The following is a 19,691-nucleotide window of genomic DNA, read 5'->3' on the forward strand; positions in this document are numbered from 1 at the left end:
AGAAGCTTGTTGGCGTGCGTCCCCCTTTGAAACAGCTGTCCCGTGTGAGCTGAGAACGTGCTGGACGCTTTGTGGGAGCAGGGACTGACTAAAGACCCCATACCTTACCCAAAGAGGAACCGGTGGCCACGAGGAAAATCTTCCTATACCTGTGACGACATCATATCCGGCTTTCACTTGGTGTTTGGGTAAAATCTCCCAGAAATGCTTGTTTAAAATCAATTTGATGTACGCACATTACTTATCTTATTCACTGCTAATGTTAATATAACTTTTAATTGCACTATGAGCGTCTTGCGCTGTGTTTTTTGTGTTTTTATCTGTTAGTTCCTGGGGGTCCTTGAGCCATCCCTATAACCATAGCTGCAGACGCTCCATAAAGGTCACGTAATTTATTTTATATTTATTATATATTTTATATATATTTTATTTCACGAATTCTATTTAGTTGCGCACTGATTTTTTCACCTGTTCACTTGTCTTGCTCTTGTTTGGTGCTGCACTTTATTTCCATATATTTGTTAATCACTTAGCTCGGATCATGGTTTGGAGTTTGGTAAATTGTAGGAAAAAACGTGACCAAAATTTCGATTTGTTATTCTCAGAGGAACACACTGCAGTTCCTGATAAGGGAAATGTTAAGGGGTCTATTGAAAAACATTTTAAAGTTTTAGAACAATTACTCCTTACCGAGAGTAAAATCCACCTAGAGAAAAGAACCATACAAAAGTATGTGGATTGTGATAGAGTCCCTAGGGGCCTGCGTTTTCGCAAATCACCAACTTTCGGTAAGGAGAATGAACATTTTATAAAAGAGTGGAATAGAATCTTGGAGGATTGCTCAGTATCACTGATGAAGCTAATTATCTACGAAAGGGCAAAAACATTAAAAACAATTGATAAAGAAATTTCAGATGTTATAAAATTGCTCGAACCTCTGGTAATCGAATATGATTGCTCAGAGATAGAACATGACCTCCGCATGAAACTTGAGCATGCGGAGGAAGAAACTCTAAAGAGGAAGCACGAGAAATTTTATAGAGACAAAGCAGACTACGATAATAATAAACAGAGAAATTGGGCTAAGGATACAGATAGAAGTAGATCTCTAAAAACAAACCAGAAGGGAGGGGGGGGTAGAGATTCCTCCCAATCCCTAAATAGAACCAATGACCACCAAGGACACTTTACATCTAACCCTCACCAGAGAGGCTGGGAAACCCAGAACGAGAGGGGCTGGGACACCCAAAGATATGATGATAGAAGAGGTTTTGTACAAAATAGTGGGTATCCGCCTCACTTCAGACAGGAGGGACATTTTAGAAACCCCAATTACAAGGGGAAAAATTATATTCCAAATTTTAGATATGGACAGAGGGAGTACGAAAGAACTGATTCAAATTCAAATTTTAGAACATATAAGCCAAGCCCTAGATTTAGTTCACCTGCACAATCATCTCCATCTGGTTTTTTAGACTCAGTCAAAAACAGACACAAGGACCCCTTAAGGAAGGAAGAGGGTCAGGGGTCTGCACAGAAACCAGAAGTGAAAGAAAGGAGAAAAAGGGTTTTAGTAGAAGAGGAACGAGAGGGGGGGCCAGATTTAAAGAAAAGGGATTGCGAGATAGATTAAGAACATCACCCCCAAAAGGAATTTTTAACCTGTCTTCGGTCATCCTAACAAATGACCAAAAAAGAGTTCTAGACAGGGGCCTAACTTTTTCTCGTTCATGCGGACCAAGTGCTTTTCAACTGTACACAGACCTCCAGAAGTTTGTTCGCAATCTTACTCTAAAGAGACATTTTATTAAACTTAATTTAGAAAATATTTCATCTAATGTGGGAACAGAACCTAATGCTGATTTACCCGCAACTCCACAGACTAAGATTGAGAACAATGAAGAGATCTGTACACATACCCATTTTAGAGGGAAATCCAAATTTTATCCTGCGCATTCTAAAGGCCACCACATAGAGACTTTTTTTAATATGGTCAATAAAGATTTTAACCTATTAACAAGCTGTGCAAAAAGTGGTAATATAAGACACAATCTAAGTAAAAATGAAGCATTAGCTTTAAAACTCCTGCAACAAAATAAAGATCTGATTATCAGACAAGCTGATAAAGGGGGGGGGGTTGTGTTACAAAACAGAAAAGATTATGAGGGAGAAGCCCTGCGACTCCTGAACGACACCTCCTCATATATGAGATTAAAAAAAGATCCTACTGTAGAATTTTTAACTCTTTTAAAGAATTTACTAGATGAAGCCCTCACGACTAATGTCATTGAAAAGAGCGAGTATGATTTCCTATATTCAAGCTGCCCAAGAACTGCCATCTTTTATCACCTCCCTAAGACGCATAAAAGTTTAAAGAATCCACCCGGTAGACCGATTATATCGGGAATTGAGAGCTTAACGTCCAACTTATCTCAATATGTGGACTATTTCCTCCAACCCTACGTAGCAAAACTGCCCTCATACTTGAGAGACTCCACCTCAGTGTTAAACCTTTTGGAAAGTTTTGAGTGGAAAGACTCGTTTAGGTGGCTAACCTGCGATGTGCAGGCCCTCTACACAAATATACCCCATGTAGAGGGCCTCACAGTTGTTGACTCTTTTCTAAGGGAGGATGTAGATTTACAGGAAATTTGTTCTGGACTCAATACAATATATACTAAAACATAATTATTTTATGTTTTTAGATGAATTTTTCCTACAGGTTTGCGGAACTGCTATGGGCACTAAATTTGCCCCAAGCTTCGCAAACCTGTACATGGGAGGATGGGAAAATGATTATATATATAACAACAATCCCTTTAGGAATAACATCATTACATGGCATCGTTTTATAGACGATATCCTGTGCATATGGGATGGCGACCAATGTTCAATCAATCAGTTTATACAGCATATTAATAAGAATGATAGGAATTTGACTTTTACCCATGTAGATAATGACAAAGAAATACACTTTCTAGACCTTAGTCTTAGGGTAGACGAAGAAGGAAAAGTGGTGACCAAAACCTATTTTAAGGAGGTTGACTCCAACAACCTCCTCTTAGCCACTAGCAATCATAAAAACACCTGGATTAGGAACATACCTAGTGGTCAGTTCTATAGACTCAGAAAAAACTGTAGCTCAGATTTAGACTTTGAAGAACAGGCCAAAAAATTGACTTTGAGATTCCTAGAAAGAGGATATCATCTTGAAAAACTGAACAATGACCTTGAAAAAGTGAGGAAAATGGAAAGAAAGACAATGCTAATACCTAAGAGAAAAAAGCTGAAGAATTTACAGGAGAATGAGGGAAAATGTAATGTGTCCTTTATTACGAATTTTAATTCAATGACGGGTTTAATAGAAAAAAAATAATAAAAAAACATTGGCCAATTTTAGCAAATGATTCATTACTGAGTGCCCACATTTCGAAATTCCCGAAATTTATATATAGAAAAGCCAAAAATTTGAAGAACACACTATCACCGAGCGATATAAAAATAAAAGAACATCTGAATGGTGATAAGAAATGGCTAAGTGCTAAACCTATTGGGAATTTCAAATGCGGTAAGTGCTCAGTATGTAAACATTTGCACCCAGAGAGAAAATCTTTTATGTGTAAAACAACTGGAGAAGTCCACAATATTAATGACTTTATATATTGTAATACAGATCACATAGTATATGTGATAGAATGTCCATGTGGCCTATTATATGTAGGACGCACCAAGCGGCCATTAAAAGTGCGCATACAAGAGCATCTGCGCAATATCAGGATAGGGTATATGAAGCACAGCCTATCAAAACACTACGCTCTGTGTCATAAGAGTGACCCCTCCTCCCTATTATTTAAAGGGATTAAATATGTACCAAGAAACAGAAGAGGGGGAGACAGGGTAAAAGAACTATCAAGGCAAGAAACCTTTTGGATACATAAGTTAAATACCCTGTATCCGGGGGGACTGAATGAGGATATAGACATTTGGTCCTTATATTGAATTATCCTCTTAAATTTGTGTATTCTATATCTGATTAAACTATTTTATATACATCTACATTTTATATATATTTTATACAAAATTTTTATATTTGTATACTTTTTTAAATATTCTTCTATAGATTCAGATACTCCGCTGTCCTTTTTATCTCCCTTTTATTTTATTAAATGAATATGTATTTATAAATTCTACTAGTGGTCATTTGCACTTTAGACCTTTACCCCTAAAATAATCGTTTTGTAGTTCTGCTATGTATATATATACTCTTTGTTTTTTCTATGGAGATATGTGGTCTCCAGTGATTCAGGGGTATATGAGCAGGAGCAGGAGTAGTATAGCTTATTTAGCCTTTTGGGTATGCTATTTGTTCCTTCCTGCCTATGCACTAACATCCCTCTTTTTATTTTAGAATCAACCATCGCGTGTATTAAATATATATATTTTTTAATTGTTTGTTTTCTCGAGTGTTAATAAAGTTAGAATTGTTTGTGTTAGGTTGCCTCTAGCAACAGCTAATGTGTATAGATCGAGCCGTCGACTCCTCCCCGCCTCTCTCCCATTGGTTGAGGCGAGTGATTGATGGACCAATGGGACACTGGCACGGGGTATTTAATTTTGATCATTTCCACCTTTATTTATTCCCTGATGAAGAAACCTACGGGTTTCGAAACGCGTTGGATAGTGTATTAGTACAATTTACACTGCCCCACTGTTGTGAACTGACCCAGCAAACTTGCGCTATTATCGGCGAAAATCTTCCGGTGACGTCACCAACCAGGAAGTGCCTGAACGGAGGAGGGAGAGCAGAAGCTTGTTGGCGTGCGTCCCCCTTTGAAACAGCTGTCCCGTGTGAGCTGAGAACGTGCTGGACGCTTTGTGGGAGCAGGGACTGACTAAAGACCCCATACCTTACCCAAAGAGGAACCGGTGGCCACGAGGAAAATCTTCCTATACCTGTGACGACATCATATCCGGCTTTCACTTGGTGTTTGGGTAAAATATCCCAGAAATGCTTGTTTAAAATCAATTTGATGTACGCACATTACTTATCTTATTCACTGCTAATGTTAATATAACTTTTAATTGCACTATGAGCGTCTTGCGCTGTGTTTTTTGTGTTGTTACCAGAAGAGACACTGAAAGTACCATGGGAGAGGTAGGATGAGATCCATGATAGAGCTTTGTTCCGAATACCAAGAGTATGGAGAATGTGAAGGAGAAGAGGGTGGTCCACGGTGTCAAATGCTGCAGAGGTCGAGTAATATGAGCAGAGTGTAATGACCTCTGTCTTTGGCAGCATGGACATGGAGGTCATCAGCTATTTTAGTGAGGGCTGTTTCTGTGGAGTGAGCAGTGTGGAAGCCAGATTGTAGAGGGTTTAGGAGAGAATAGGTGTTGAGAAAATGGAGCAAGCAAGAGAATACAAGATGTTCAAGGAGTTTAGAGGCAAAAGGCAGAAGGGAGACAGGTCGATAGTTAGAAAGACAGGTAGGGTCAAGCTTGCTGTTTTGAGTAATGGCATAACTGTATCATGTTTGAAGGAGGATGGAAAGGTTCCAGAGAAGAGGGAGGATTTAAAAATGTGTGTGGGTGTAGGGATTATAGTAGGACCAAGAGGTTTTAGGAGATGGGAGGGAATGGTGTCAAGAGAGCAAGTGGGTAGAGGGAGAAGAGGTGATCAACAGCGACACATCCTCCTCTGAGACAGTGGAAAAAGAGTTAAGGAAGGCAGGAGGAGAGTTAGAAAGAGGTGTAGGATGGGAGGAAGTAACAGAGGGGATGTTCTGACGTATGGATTCTACCTTTTCCTTAAAATAGTCAGCAAAGTCCTGAGCGGAGATGGAGGAAGGAGAGGCAGCTGAGGGTGGTTTGAGTAGAGCATCAAAGACAGAGAACAGTCGGCGTGGGTTAGACTTGTGCATTTTGATTAGTTAAGAAAAGTAGACATGTTTAGCTTGCGAGAGGGCAGAGTTGAAACAGGATAGCATAAATTTGTAGTGAAGGAAGTCTGCGAGAGTATGAGATTTAATCCAGAGGCAATCAGAGGAACGAGTGGAGGAACACAGCATGTGGGAATTTAGCCAGGGTCTAGGGTTAGAAGGGCGAGGGCGGCAGAGAGAAAGTGGGGCAAGTAGATCAAGAGAGGAGGACAAGGCAGAGTTGTAGTTCCTGACCAGGTTGTCAGGGTCTTTAGCAGAGCTGAGAGAGGAGCGTAACATGGATTCAAAGTCAGGTAAGTGAATAGAGCGCAGGTTTCTACAGAACCGGGGGTTAGATGGAGGTGGAGAAAGGGAGAAGCGAGATAGAATGAGATGAGGTGATGGTCAGAGAGAGGAAAAGAGGAAATGGAGAAATCGGAGAGACGTTTTTAGTGAAAACCAGGTCTAAGTAGTGGCCATCCTTGTGGGTGCTGGCTGCAGACCACTGTTGAAGGCCAAAAGAAGCGGTTAGAGAGAGAAAGTGGGATGTCCAAGGGAGAGAGGGGCCATCAATATGACAATTGAAGTCCCCAAGGAGAAGAACAGGGGAGTCTGAGGAGAGAAAGAGAGCCAGGATTCAAAGTGAGAAAGGCAGAAGGGGGGTGAGTAGAGGTAGGTGGGCGATGACCGCCACATGGACAGGGGGAAAAGATCTGGACAGAGTGAGCCTCAAAGGAGGAAAAAGCAAGAGATGGAGGTATAGGAAGGGTTCGGTAACGGCAGAGAGAGAGCAGGAGTCCCACGCCTCCACCCCTGCCGTCAGGACACGGAGTGTGGGAGAAAGAAAGGCCACCATAGGAGAGCGCAGCTTCCAGAGCAGAGTCAAACTGAGTGAGCCAAGTCTCAGTTATAGCAAATAGGAGCAGAGTGAGAGAGAAATAAGTCATGTACAGAGAGGCACTTGTTAGTAAGGGAGCAAGCATTCCAAAGGGCACAGGAGAAAGGGAGAGAGGAGGGAGGGTGGCAGGGGATGGGTATGAGGTTGGAGGGGTTCACACCAGAAGGAGTATAGGTTGTAATTGGCAGGTGAGGACGAGAGCATGTAGGAATAAGGCAGGGACCAGGATTGGTAGAGATATCCCCAGAAGCAAGGAGGAGAAGCATGGATAGAAAGAGGATGTGTGAGGATGATTTGTAGGGGTGTTTTTTAGTGCAGGGGATATAGCTGTGTGGTGTCAGAGGACGCAGGTAAGAAAGGAGTTCATGTGAACAGAGAAGTGGTAAAGGAAGGAGAGATGGAGATATATGAATGGAGTTAGAGACATACTGAGGCTGGTAAAAAGAAGTGCATAATTTGAGAAGAAGTGAACACACAGCAAATATACACTGGTGACACACTTTATTCGAGCTCGGCTAGTCCCACGAATTCGGGTATACCCGGGTGTATTGAGGTTTGTGACTGTTTTCTGCCCGAGTGCATTGAGTTATTTTCCGGCAGGGATTGAAGCATTTTATTCCCGCTGGCTGCAATACTGCACAGTACATATATATATACTGCATTACAATTCATGAATTTATGCCATCTGGTAGACACGCGAAGCATTGCAGCCTATTAAATCCTAATCATTATCATTTAAAAGATCAGCCGCCCGGCAGCCAGGCATGAACCCAGGCTGGGAAGGCAAATGCAACGGGGCTTGTCAGAGGTGAGGAGCGGCGCATTCCAGGTATCTGCCAGGTACATACCGGGTATTTGCTCGAATAAAGTGTGTCGGTGCAGTACATGGTAAAGGCAGCATCACAGCAGTAATGATGCAGTCTGGTATAGATGACATCCTCCTTTCCAGCGTAATTCAAATGCAGGAATCAGGGCCAGTTGGGGGTGTCCACGACCGTTCTGTTCTGACTGACAGATTAAATCTGTCAGTGGTGATATTGGATACCGAGGCTTGAGCCTCATTACTCCAAGTTCTCTTGTTGAGTGTATTGTCGCACTCTTTAGGAAGCTTCTTGATCTGTGTTACTTGCCACAGTTGAGTTGGTTTCACAGGGTCAGCGCTGTGATGGGTCGTGGGTAGCGGTCAAATGGGTTTGCAGAGATAGCAGCAAGCTTCTTGATCAGCGGGTTTGAGTTCTGGTCCAGTTCCTTGTAGAATTTCTTGTTGAGCTTCTTTAGATGTTCATCTAACATCTCGATGCCCAGTTCCCTATGAAGGTCTGCTATTCTTGTAGGAAGTGGAGCGTTGGACACAATCCGCAGTGCCTTGTTCTGTAATTTTTGGAGAGATGATCTTTGATATTGGTGGCAACCACTCCACACCGGGGAGGCGTATGTCATTGTGGGTCTAATGATCGCCTTGATCACATTGACTTTGCTCTTGATGGGCATGGTCCTTGTCTTCAGCAGAGGGTACAGTGCTGCCAGCTTGGTTGTTGCCTTCTGTTGAATCTTCTCAATGTGGTTTCTCCAGCTTAGCTTGCTATCTAGGATTACACCTAGGTAAGAGCTGTTTGGCTCCCATTTGACAGCCTCTCCGTTGAGGGTGATTGGTGGGTGTGCCTTGATCCTCTTTTTGGTAAACAGTGTAGCTGTAGTCTTGCTGGAGTTCAGTCCTACTTGCCAGTCGCTGTACCATGTTGATAGCATGTCTAGTGCTTTCTGGATGTTCTTAGCTACTTCTTTCTCTCTGAAGGACTGGGAGATGACTGCCACATCATCTGCGTAGAGTGCCAGTTGGGTCTTGTGGAGGTCTGTGGGGATGTCATTCATGAAGAGGTTGAACAGGAAAGGTCCCAGGACTGATCCCTGTGGCACGCCTGCGCGGATGGGGCGTGTTGTTGAGAGCTCTTCTCGCACAGCCACGTGGAATGTGCGCTCCCGCAAGTAGCTTGCAGTCAGCTTAATCAGGTAGTTTGGGAATTTCAGGTTGATCATTTTGTGCAGTAGTCCTTCATGCCAAACTCTGTCAAACGCTTTGGCCACGTCCAAGAAGACTACTCCAGTTGATTTGTGGATGTTGAATCCATGGCTTATTATGTCAACGACTCGCAGCAGCTGATGGTTGGTTGAGTGGTCCTTCCGGAATCCAAATTGCTCCTTTAGTAGAATGTTTTTACCAGAGGCAAAGTGACAGAGGCGCATAAGAATAACTTTCTCCAGGAGTTTCGACAGTCCAGAGAGCAGGCTTATCGGACGGTAGTTTGCAGGATCCCTCAGTGGTTTTCCAGGCTTTGGAAATACAATGACCTTGGCTTCCTTCCAGGATTGAGGAAAATGCTGGAGCCGCATGCATGCATTGAAGATTTCTGTGAGGCATTCCATGGCTGCCGGCGGAAGCTTCTTGATGGCCAGGTTGGTAATTCCGTCACTTCCTGGTGCTTTGCCATTTGCCAGCTTTTCTGCAAGTTGCGTTATCTCGGTCCTGGTGCATCCTTCAAGGGTTTCCGCTTCGGTCTCTGGTAGGTGCTCGGTAAGATGCCTGTTAACTCCTTGCTCAACTTCCCGTGCTATTTTGCTGGCTTGGTTAGGCCTAAAAGTTGTCTCCAGTGTGTCAGCGAGAACCTCTGCCTTGTCCTTGTTGCTACATGCCAGGTGGGTCTGGCCCTGGATAGGTGGATTAGGCTCCTTCTTCCCGGTCAGGCGTCGGGTCATTCTCCAAACAGAGTTGTCGGATTCCTTCAGCTTGGCTGCTGCGGCCTCCCACCTCTCCCCCCGGTGTTGGCTGATTTGCTGTCGCAGTAGTCTGGCAAGTGAGTTGTACTTTACCAGAAGGTCAGGTGTGCGGAACTTCTGCCACTGGCGTCGGGCCCTGTTTTTCTCAGCAATCGCTTGCTTGATTCCGCTCGGTAGGTCGTAGATGGAGCAGCGTTTGGGCATCTGTTTCGGGACGCTGTGCTCTATTGCATGTTGGACTGCGGTAGTAAAGGTGTTAACAGCATCATCAATGTCTCCGTTGGTGTGCAAGGGGCGGGGGTTTGTGATGTTGCTCAACTCTTCTTTGTACAGGCTCCAGTTCGCCCTGGTGAAGTTGTACCTGGGTGTTTGCTGGTGGGTTTCCATCTCATCGCCAACAGTAATGGTAACTGGGTTGTGGTCTGAGGTCAGTTCCGCCAGGGTTTCCAACTGGACAGAATGGTTCACGTTCTTCAGTAAGACAATGTCCAGGACATCCGGTGTGTGGCTTGCAGTGCCTGGGTAGTGGGTGGGTTCTGTAGGGCCAGCCACTACAAAGTCACTCTCCTTTGAGTAAGCAAGAAGAGCTTGTCCTCTGGAGTTTGCTGTCCTTGAATTCCAGCACCGGTGTTTGGCATTTAGGTCTCCCCCGATGATGGTTGGGACAATGGAGTCCAGCAGAGCTTCCAAGTCTCCCAAGTGTAGCTTCACCTTAGGGGGGCAGTAGGTGGCAATTAGTCGCAGTGGTCCTGTTGCAGTCTTTACCTGTACTCCAGTGGCTTCAATACTCCGGAGGGGTGGTAGTACAATCTCATTATGGCTGACCCGTGTGTTAACAATCACAGCCGTCCCACCACCTCTGGCTCCTGTTGCCCGGTCGGTACGGTATACCCTGTGGTTCGCCAGGCTTAGTTTTTGGTTTCCTTGAAGGTGGGTCTCCGAGAGCAGAGCTGCGCATACATTCCTCGATTCCATCAGGTGAAGGAGTTCATCTGTCTTCTTGCTGATACCATTTGCATTCCACATCACGATGACAGAACTGCGTTTAGATGTTGCTGCCATGGTGGTTAGTTTCTGTGCTCCTGAGAAGGGCCGGGATGAGATTCGCTATCTTCTTCTGAACTTCCTTTTAAACTTTTGTCTGCTTAATTAGCACATCTGAGGCACATTCAAACAGAAGGTTTTCTACACAGGGTGTTCCCTGTCTAGGTTTCAATGCTTAATTTAATTAAGGGTAGGATGAAACAGGATTCAAAGATGGTTTTTACCTAGCATTGTATCACTTGCATATATTATAATATACACAGCAAAGGCTTCAATGAGAGGATTTAGAGATGTTTTTTTATCTAGCATTGTATCACTTGCATATACTGTACTATAATACACACACACAAGTATAATAAAGGTTAATACCTGGGGCTCGTCCTTACCTGGAGCTCATCTAACCATCAGACACGTTAGCTACCCTGTTGTTACAAGCCCGGAAGCCTATGCATCCTATGTAAAATATACTCTTTATTCAACTGCAAGTGTAGAAATATATATATTTTTTGTTTCTTTATGCAACAGTAAAGCATATCCAAAGTCTGGGCATGTGGGGATGAGAAACCCTTTGTGCAGGCCACATGTTTGGGGGAAAATGGCTGCTGCTGTGACTCGAGGAGCAGGTGAAGTGTAGAAAGAAAGGAGAGTGGCAATTGGCGGACATCTGACTGGGGGGGGGGGGGGGGCATCCACCATAAAAGTATAACATTTTGTTACCTCCCCAGCCAGAGTGGTGCCAGCCGAGGGGGAGACATCATTACAGCCAGCTGGGGGAAGCCATTGCTGAGTCCACCCTGATAGGTGCTGCTATTTGTATTTCTCTCCACAGGCCCTTACATCTCTTAGCCCCACCTCATCTGATTGGCCAATTACAGATGAACCCTCACCTACTGATTGGTCACCTGCAATTCTACCATGATTTCCTATGGAAGCAGGGAATCTATGAAAGGGGAACCCAATCAGCATTCCATAGTTCACTCTGATCTTGCCGTCGAAGTGAACTAAGCGGTGAGCTCCAAGACTGTGCTGGAGACACCCAAACATGGGCCTGGAAGTCTAACCCAGTGGGACATTCAAAAGAACTTTTGTACTATGAACTGTATCTTGACAGAGAAGAAGTGGAGAGCAGGACTATTAAGCATTACTTTTGAAAGGTCTCTGCTGCAAATTGTACCAGAGAAGTCTAGACGATATTTGCCTCAACAGAGAGTGGAAGCAAGTCCCGGGTAAGCCTTCAATGTGGTGCTCAGCACCTAGCCAGCTCAGATCCCTTCTGTATGCCCCTGTTCTAGTGAAAATAGCTCAATTATGTTTTTTGTTTTGAGGTTGCTGGCTCTGGCTGGAATATAAACATTTATTGAACTGCTTTGTCCTGTCTGGTCACAGTGATTAGTTCTGGTCTCTTGTGACAGGCCATATGACACATTCTGGTGCCTGAAGACACCTTGCAGCCAATTCTAGTCAATGAGTCATGGCATGTTTGCTGGTACTTGAATGTCCTACACTTGGGGTCCAAACTAATGTAGATGAATCAGAGCATTACAGATTTTCATCAAGTAACATTTATTGTGCCAAAAGGAAACACAATGTTTAGGCCTCAAACTGGCTTTTATCAAGTGAAAGGCCAGTTAGAGGCAGAAACAATGTGTTTCCTTTTGGCACAATACATTTAGCTTGATGAAAATCCATAGTGCAATGTTTCAGCTACATTAGTTTTGATTCATTCTGGATTATTGGCAGGCTGTCCGTGGAACCAGGACCACAGATATTAGTATCAGATTTTTCCCCCCTCATTTTATGGTGTGCAGCATTTACCCTATTTTTCACTACACATGTGGTCCCAACCTTTTTGTGTCCAAGGTGCCCACTTGAGAGTCCAGGAGAGTAGCAGGCAGCAACCAATTAACATACAAACACACAATTACCTTGGGGGTGGCCTCCAGTGTCATAGATGCGGAAGTTGTGCCCGACGTCCGGAGCAGAAGGAAAGAGCAAGAAGCACAACAGCTGTTGGCGGCACTGCGGCAAGCTACTCACTGGCAGCCGGCAAGCTACCCGTAGCTCACGATCAACGTGTTTGCGACCCCTGATCTATGAAATGGCTAGTCACGGCCACCCAAAAATGCTTGGCAGGCATCTTGGTGCGCGTTTGGGACCCCTGGCATATAGACAGGCAGCCTTACATCTATAGACTCAAACAAAAATGCAAACTCATTCAGCAATGCACTGAACTTATCAAAGTTTAGTGAATAGGCCCCAAAGTGTCTAATAACCACACAAAGGATACCATAAATATTCACACCACTGTTGGTTGGGTAAAATGGAAGTCTTCTTGCCTCAGACTTTTATTCAATGTTTAGAGAGTTGAGATTCTCCTATAGAAGGTCCAATGTGACAAAGCTTTTTATGGACATTGTGTTTGACTTTGAGAAGGGCCTTTATGCTTGTAAATCCTGGCTCTAAGGCCCGGATGTTTAGATCACTTGTTTGTGGCTCTAGCCAGTAGCACGATCTTAGCTAGTAGCACAATCTGGAGGCTGACAAAATTCAGGGCCTCAGATACACAACTCTAAACTTAGTGGTCACATTTCGTCTCTCACAAGTCTGCTTCTCACGTTTAATTCTTCAGAGCATCCACTTTTTTTTCAGCCTCCAGATATTATTTCATTTAGACAAGGATTCTGGTATTCAGACCCACATATCTCTCTCTGAAAGTGCACGCTCACCCTGCCACAATTCTTGCAAAGGACACCAGAAAAAATAGTATTGAAATTATAAGGTAGAGTGACCATGTAAGTCTGCCAGGATCTTCAGGGAAACATACAAGTGTTTTATGCAAAGTAGTAGACTGTCAGGTTTGTGCTCGCCACAAACCTGGACTGGACTGCAGGGCTGAGGTGGGGATGGTTATACACCAACCTTAGACTACAAAGACGGGTCCGGAGTGCGAATTCCGTGGTCAAACGTAGCCCGGTAAGGATTGGAGAAGTCAGGGTTAACAATATATATCCAGGCCGGGGTTAGGGCAGGCGGCATAGGTGTAAGAAATCTGTTCCTGGGTTTGGTGGAAACCCTTTCCTTACAGAACTGTGCTGTTTCCAGACAACCTCCCCTCACATCCACCTGTGCTGGCAATTAGTGTCACCCTGTCTTGGTGCTCTCTCATTGGAGGAATGCCCTCACACCTCTCTCGCTGGCCTTCTTATACTCTGCTTTCACACTTCCTCAGTGCCGAGCATAGTTCTTTCTCTTAGAATGTTACTGTGTTTGCCACAAGCTATCTTTTTTGGCGCCCTGTTCCTGTATTCTTGTTCCTGGTTCTTGTGACCTGCTGCCTTTTCCCATAGCAGAGTTCTGCCTACTGAGTCCTAGGTCTGCTGCTCTCTCGCCTCACCGAGGCCTGTTTTGGACTACTGTGCTGAAGCGCTGGTTTGCCATCGCTGCCCAGCGGTGTGCCTGTTCCGACCTCCTTCTCTCTTTGCTGTGACCGGAACTATGGGCTGTTCCCACTCCTTGCGAAGAGGCCACTCCCGCGCTGCTGCTTTTCCTATGCTGAAGCGCACCCGATTTCCTGGCGTGACAAAGGATTACCCTGGCCTCTCCAGCCCTGACCATGCTATGAACGACTACGAACTGCACAATCCAGAACCAGCTTCGTGGCCTAAGGTCTGTTTATTCACATCCCACCTCAGCCCCGCGGTCCGGTCTAGGTTTGTGGCGAGCACAAGCGTGACAGTATGCTCGACCCCACAAACTCGGACCTCCCTGTGGTGAGGGTGGGAATGCTCGTGCCTGAAATACTATCTGCAGACCGGTTCCTGTTTGAAAGAATGCCCCCGGCTGAAATCCCGTCCCTGTATGAAGGTCTAACTCCGCCTGAAAGACTGCTCCATAAAGATCTCCATATTAAGGCCCAGCACCTTAGGGAGTTCAAACAGACCCTGCTCTCCTGTGTCCCGTCTCCTGGTTCCCCTGTTACCTGGGAGAAAAGGAATTATGCGCACCTGCTGCAGGTTCAAAGTATGATCCAAGAACTGTCCTTAGCTTTGGATCAGTGCATAAAAAAAAAGGGTGACCCTCTCGCCAGCTACGCTATTTCTGGATGGTTCCCCGGAACTATTAGTCCTTTTACTAAACCTTTGGAGGTACCCCCTCCTCCTGAAAATTACCAAGCTGATGTTTTCCCTCTTAAGCCAAAAGAGAAGTTGGCCACAATCCCTGGTTTTGATTCTACCTCTCATTCCTCTGACTCATGTACACTGGCGACACACTTTATTCGAGCTCGGCTAGTCCCACGAATTCGGGTATACCCGGGTGTATTGAGGTTTGTGACTGTTTTCTGCCCGAGTGCAATGAGGTATTTTCCAGGCAGGGATTGAAGCATTTTATTCCCGCTGGCTGCAATACTGCAGAGTATATATATATATACTGCATTACAATTCATGAATTTATGCCATCTGGTAGACACGCGAAGCATTGCAGCCTATTAAATCCTAATCATTATAATTTAACAGATCAGCCGCCCGTCAGCCAGGCATGAACCCAGGCTGGGAAGGCAAACGCAACGGGGCTTGTCAGAGGTGAGGAGCGGCGCATTCCAGGTATCTGCCAGGTACATACTGGGTATTTGCTCGAATAAAGTGTGTCGGTGCAGTACTGCCTGCTTTAACCCCTGCTAGTGAAACCTTTGAGCCTCCCTCTGTGTATTCTTGTAAGCCCCACGCCAATGTTATGTTCCCAGCACCAGAAGATGAACCTTCTATGCCCCCAGTTTTAAAGTCAGATTCCCTTTTCTCTGACTCTCAGGCACTGCCTGCGTTAACCCTTGATAGTTCTCTACCCCTGGTTTTAAAGGCAGACGTTGCACATTATGCCGCCCCTGAAGTTCATTGCTTTCATCCCACTGTCCCAGCTAAAGTTCCGGCCACTGAGTTCTTCTGAAACTTTAGGCCAATCTAAAAGGAATACCCATGAATCCGCCGTAGCCATGAACCAGCACACAGATTCCCCCCTCTCAAACGTTTATGGTATCTAGTAATACCCCTCCAGTTTCCCAGAGAGTTGAAAATCCTGCTTTAGACTCTAAATCTCCTTCCTTGGAGCCACCCACGGCGGTTGGTCCCCCTTTTGCTGTTTCTCTAGCTACCACTTCAAAGGTCAGCGTACCTGCGTCTGTTCCCTTAGTGGGATCGGAGCCTTCCCTGCCAGCAGTGGAGGATCAGGTTTCCAAGTCTGATTTCCCTTTCACTCATTTAAACCCTCAATTCCCTCTCACTGCATTTAAGAATTCTCCAGCACTTCCGGTGTTAACCTGTGCGACTGCTAAAATTCCTGATGTAAAAGCAGGTCACCCTGTCTCTGCCCCTTGAGTAGTATGTGATACGCCTGTCACCAATGCTATTCCTCCTATGTCTCAGACTGTTGCTATTCCTGTCCTTGACTAAGTCTGTCTCCTTGGAACCTTTTATAGCGATTAGCTCCCCTGTTACTGCCCCTCAGGCTATCCCTTCAGAGATCAGCTTTTCTGCCTCTTATCCTTTAGTACCCTCTGAGTCTCCCCTTATTGCTTCTAAGGATTCTCCAGCATTTTGTGTGTTAACCTGTGCCACGCAGACTCCTCCAGGTTCTGACATCGATTACGGACCCCCTGACTCCCACTTCAGAGACAAGCACAATGTCCTCTGATTCCATTGATTCCATTGAGTCTAGAGCAGTTCCGGTCACTTCCCAATCACCCTCATCTGAGACAAGCACCATCTCCTCCGATTTAATTGAAGTGTTCGGTCCGGTTTCTGCTATTTCCCAACCACCCATTTCAGAGACAAGCACAATGTCCTTGGACCCCATGGAAACACCCAGTCTGACTCCTCAAGTACTCTCGGCAGTGTCCAGTATACCTTCCTCGGACTCCGGTGCTGTACTTAGTACAGGCATACCCCGCTTTAAGTACACTCACTTTAAGTACACTCGCGAGAAAGTACATATCGCCCAATAGGCAAACGGCAGCTCACGCATGCGCCAGTCATCACATCCTGAACAGCAATACCGGCTCCCTACCTGTACCGAAGCTGTGCGCAAGCAGGGAGACTATAGAGCCTGTTACAAATGCGTTATTTACATCAGTTATGCATGTATATATAACGATTGCATTACAGTACATGCATCGATAAGAGGGAAAAGGTAGTGCTTCACTTTAAGTACATTTTCGTTTTACATACATGCTCTGGTCCCATTGCGTACGTTAATGCGGGGTATGCCTGTATAACCACTGTTGCTGTTCAATCCTTCGGTTCAGGAACAAACTGTTTCTCCACTGATTTTCCCGCAGCTTCTGTGATAACCAAGAATGACTTTAAGCTCCTCACTGCTGAGAACGCTTTTTTCTTCTTAACTTCCCTATAACTCCACGCTTAGCCTTAGAGTCTGGCATTCCGACTCCTCAGATAATACTCTCTCGCTGTTTTTCCCACAGCATTTGAGGTATCCGCTACAGACTACATGGCTGCTACAACCAACTAAGGGTTATCTCTCTTGGAATCTTCTGTAGTGCCTGTTTATCCTACAGATTCAAAGGACCCAGGGTTCAAAACCGAGTTACACTTCTCTGATTTTTCCACAATATTTGGGGTACCTACTACAGATCGCTCTACTTCAGCTGCAAACTCAGGCTTACCTTCCAGTGAGGTTTCGCTAGTACCTAATGTATCTACTGCTTTCAAGGACCCTGTGTTCGAAACAGAGATATCTGATACTGTCTCTCCTACAGTATCGCGTGAAGCCTCTGACGCTGGGACTTCCACTCCTCAGTCAAGTTCATGTTCTCCCGATCCTTCCTCTGTGCTTGAAATACCCAGTTCTAAATACAAGACTTCTGTTTCTAAATCAGGTTTACTGCTCACCTTGCTTCCTGCTGTACCGGATAAAGTCTGTATGGATCCAAGCTTTCTCCCTTTGCTAGCAGATCCTATGCCCGCAGGGCCCCGTGTGGCGGCTGAGGTGTTTCCTCTGGATTTCATGTTGCCCTCGCCAAAGATTGAAACACCCCTATTGGACTGTTTCACCCCTGTGGTGTCCGTTCCTGTTTCTTGTCCTCCCACGGTGAATACGGTCATGCTTTTCTCTGCTTGTTCTTTGGTGCCTACTGCTCCCTTCCAGGATGTCCAGCTTTCGGACCGGATGCTTCCTAGACCTCAGATGCCCAGGAATGCTGACCTATCGTTTGCCAGTGCCACGGCAGGAAACTACTTAAACACAATAACCTCCACTTTTGACTTCTTTTGGGGAACGGGCCAGGACTGTACTAAAGGGGTTGCGTCAATATCTTGCAGTGAACCCTCCAGCCCTATACCCTTGCTAACCACGGTCCGGAATTCCTGGGGAGCAAAAGATTTTCTCAAGCTTCTACGTACCGATTCCAGCAAAAACATTGCCTGTCCAGAAGGCCTCTCTGCTATATCCGACCAACAATCAGTGTTTTTGTCCTATACTCTCGGACTATTACTAGGGACCGGGCACCTGGCTGGTGTCCTTTGGACTTCCCTGTTCGGGAATCACCTACTTTTCCACAGCTCTTGATTTCCAAGACATTTTGTGTTGCTTTCCATATACCAAGAATTGCAGTGCTACTGCTCTCTGATCTAAAGATGGTGCTTGCCAATGATTTGTGGGATTATGGATCTACTCCTCGCCAAGACAGTTCAGGAACAATGATATGTCTCCCAGATCTATGAGTGGTCCTGTTCGCCCAGAGTTCTCACCTGAAAGGGTCGGGGGTACTGTAAGGAATCCGTTTCTGGGTTTGGTGGAAACCCTTTCTTTACAGAACTGTGCTGTTTCCAGATAACCTCCCCTCACGATTACTGCCGCCCTGCCTCGGTGCTCTCAATGGAGGAATGCCCTCACACTTCTCTCCTGGGATTAGCCCGCTGGCCTTCTTATACTGTGCTCTCACACTGCCTCAGTGCCGAGCATAGTCCTTTCACTTAGGATGTTACTGTGTTTGCCACAAGCTACCTGTTTTGCCGCCCTGTTCCTGTATTCTTGTTCCTGATCCCTGTTCCTGTGACCTGCTGCCTTTTCCCAAAGCAGAGGTCTGCCTACTGAGTCCAAGGTCTGCTGCTCTCGCCTCGCAGAGGCCTGTTTTGGACTTCCGTGCTGAAGCGTTGGTTCACCAACGCTGCCCGGAGGTGTGCCTGTTCCGGCCACCTTCTCCCTTTGCTGCGACCAGTACCATGGGCCATTCCCACTCCTCGCACAGAGGCCACTCCCGCACTGCTGCTGCTCCTACGCTAAAGTGGAGCGCACCTGATTTCCTGTTGCCGAACCCCTGCTTGGATAACAATTTTTCTACTGTCTCCAACCAAGACCCATGCGTGTCAAAGGATTACCCTGGCCTCTCCAGCCCTGAACCTGCTATGAACGACTACGAACTGCGCAATCCAGAACAGGCTTTGTGGCCTAAGGTCGGTGTATTCACATCCCCACCTCAGCACCGCGGTCCGGTCTTGGTTTGTGGCGAGCACAAGCGTGACAATAGGAGCATAGTTTGAGGTCACAGACTGGGGTCAGTATCAGGAAGAGCGTCAGCGTAGGGTTTCGGCATAGGCACTGCAGTGCAAAGAGAGGTCTCCGGGACAGGAATCCTGCCGTGCAGGGGGTCCAGCACAGGAGGTCCTCAGAAACAGGAAGGGCTTTGGCAAGGGTGCTTCAGCATAGATGCTGCAGCGTAAACAAGGCAAAGACTTAAAGCTGCAGTTCAGTCAATATCCTGCATGTTTGTTTTTTTTAATAAATCAGTTCTGTAGTAAGAAAAAATACTTTTAGCATTTTCTGTTTTTAAAAAAACAACTTTGAAAGACCAATTTTCTTGTATTCTATTTTAACAGCCATTTGCTAAGGCACTGCCCCTTCTTGTCCTGTCACAAGCCCTGGCACACCCCTTTGTCAGCCCTGCCCTCCCTCTAGCACTTGTCAATGCAGCAGTGCTCATGAATATTCATGAGCTTCCACTGCCAGTCAAGCAGATTATAAACAAATGCCAGCTTTTAATATGTCAC

Source organism: Ascaphus truei (assembly GCF_040206685.1).
Source record: "Ascaphus truei isolate aAscTru1 chromosome 12 unlocalized genomic scaffold, aAscTru1.hap1 SUPER_12_unloc_1, whole genome shotgun sequence".
NCBI lineage: Eukaryota > Metazoa > Chordata > Amphibia > Anura > Ascaphidae > Ascaphus > Ascaphus truei.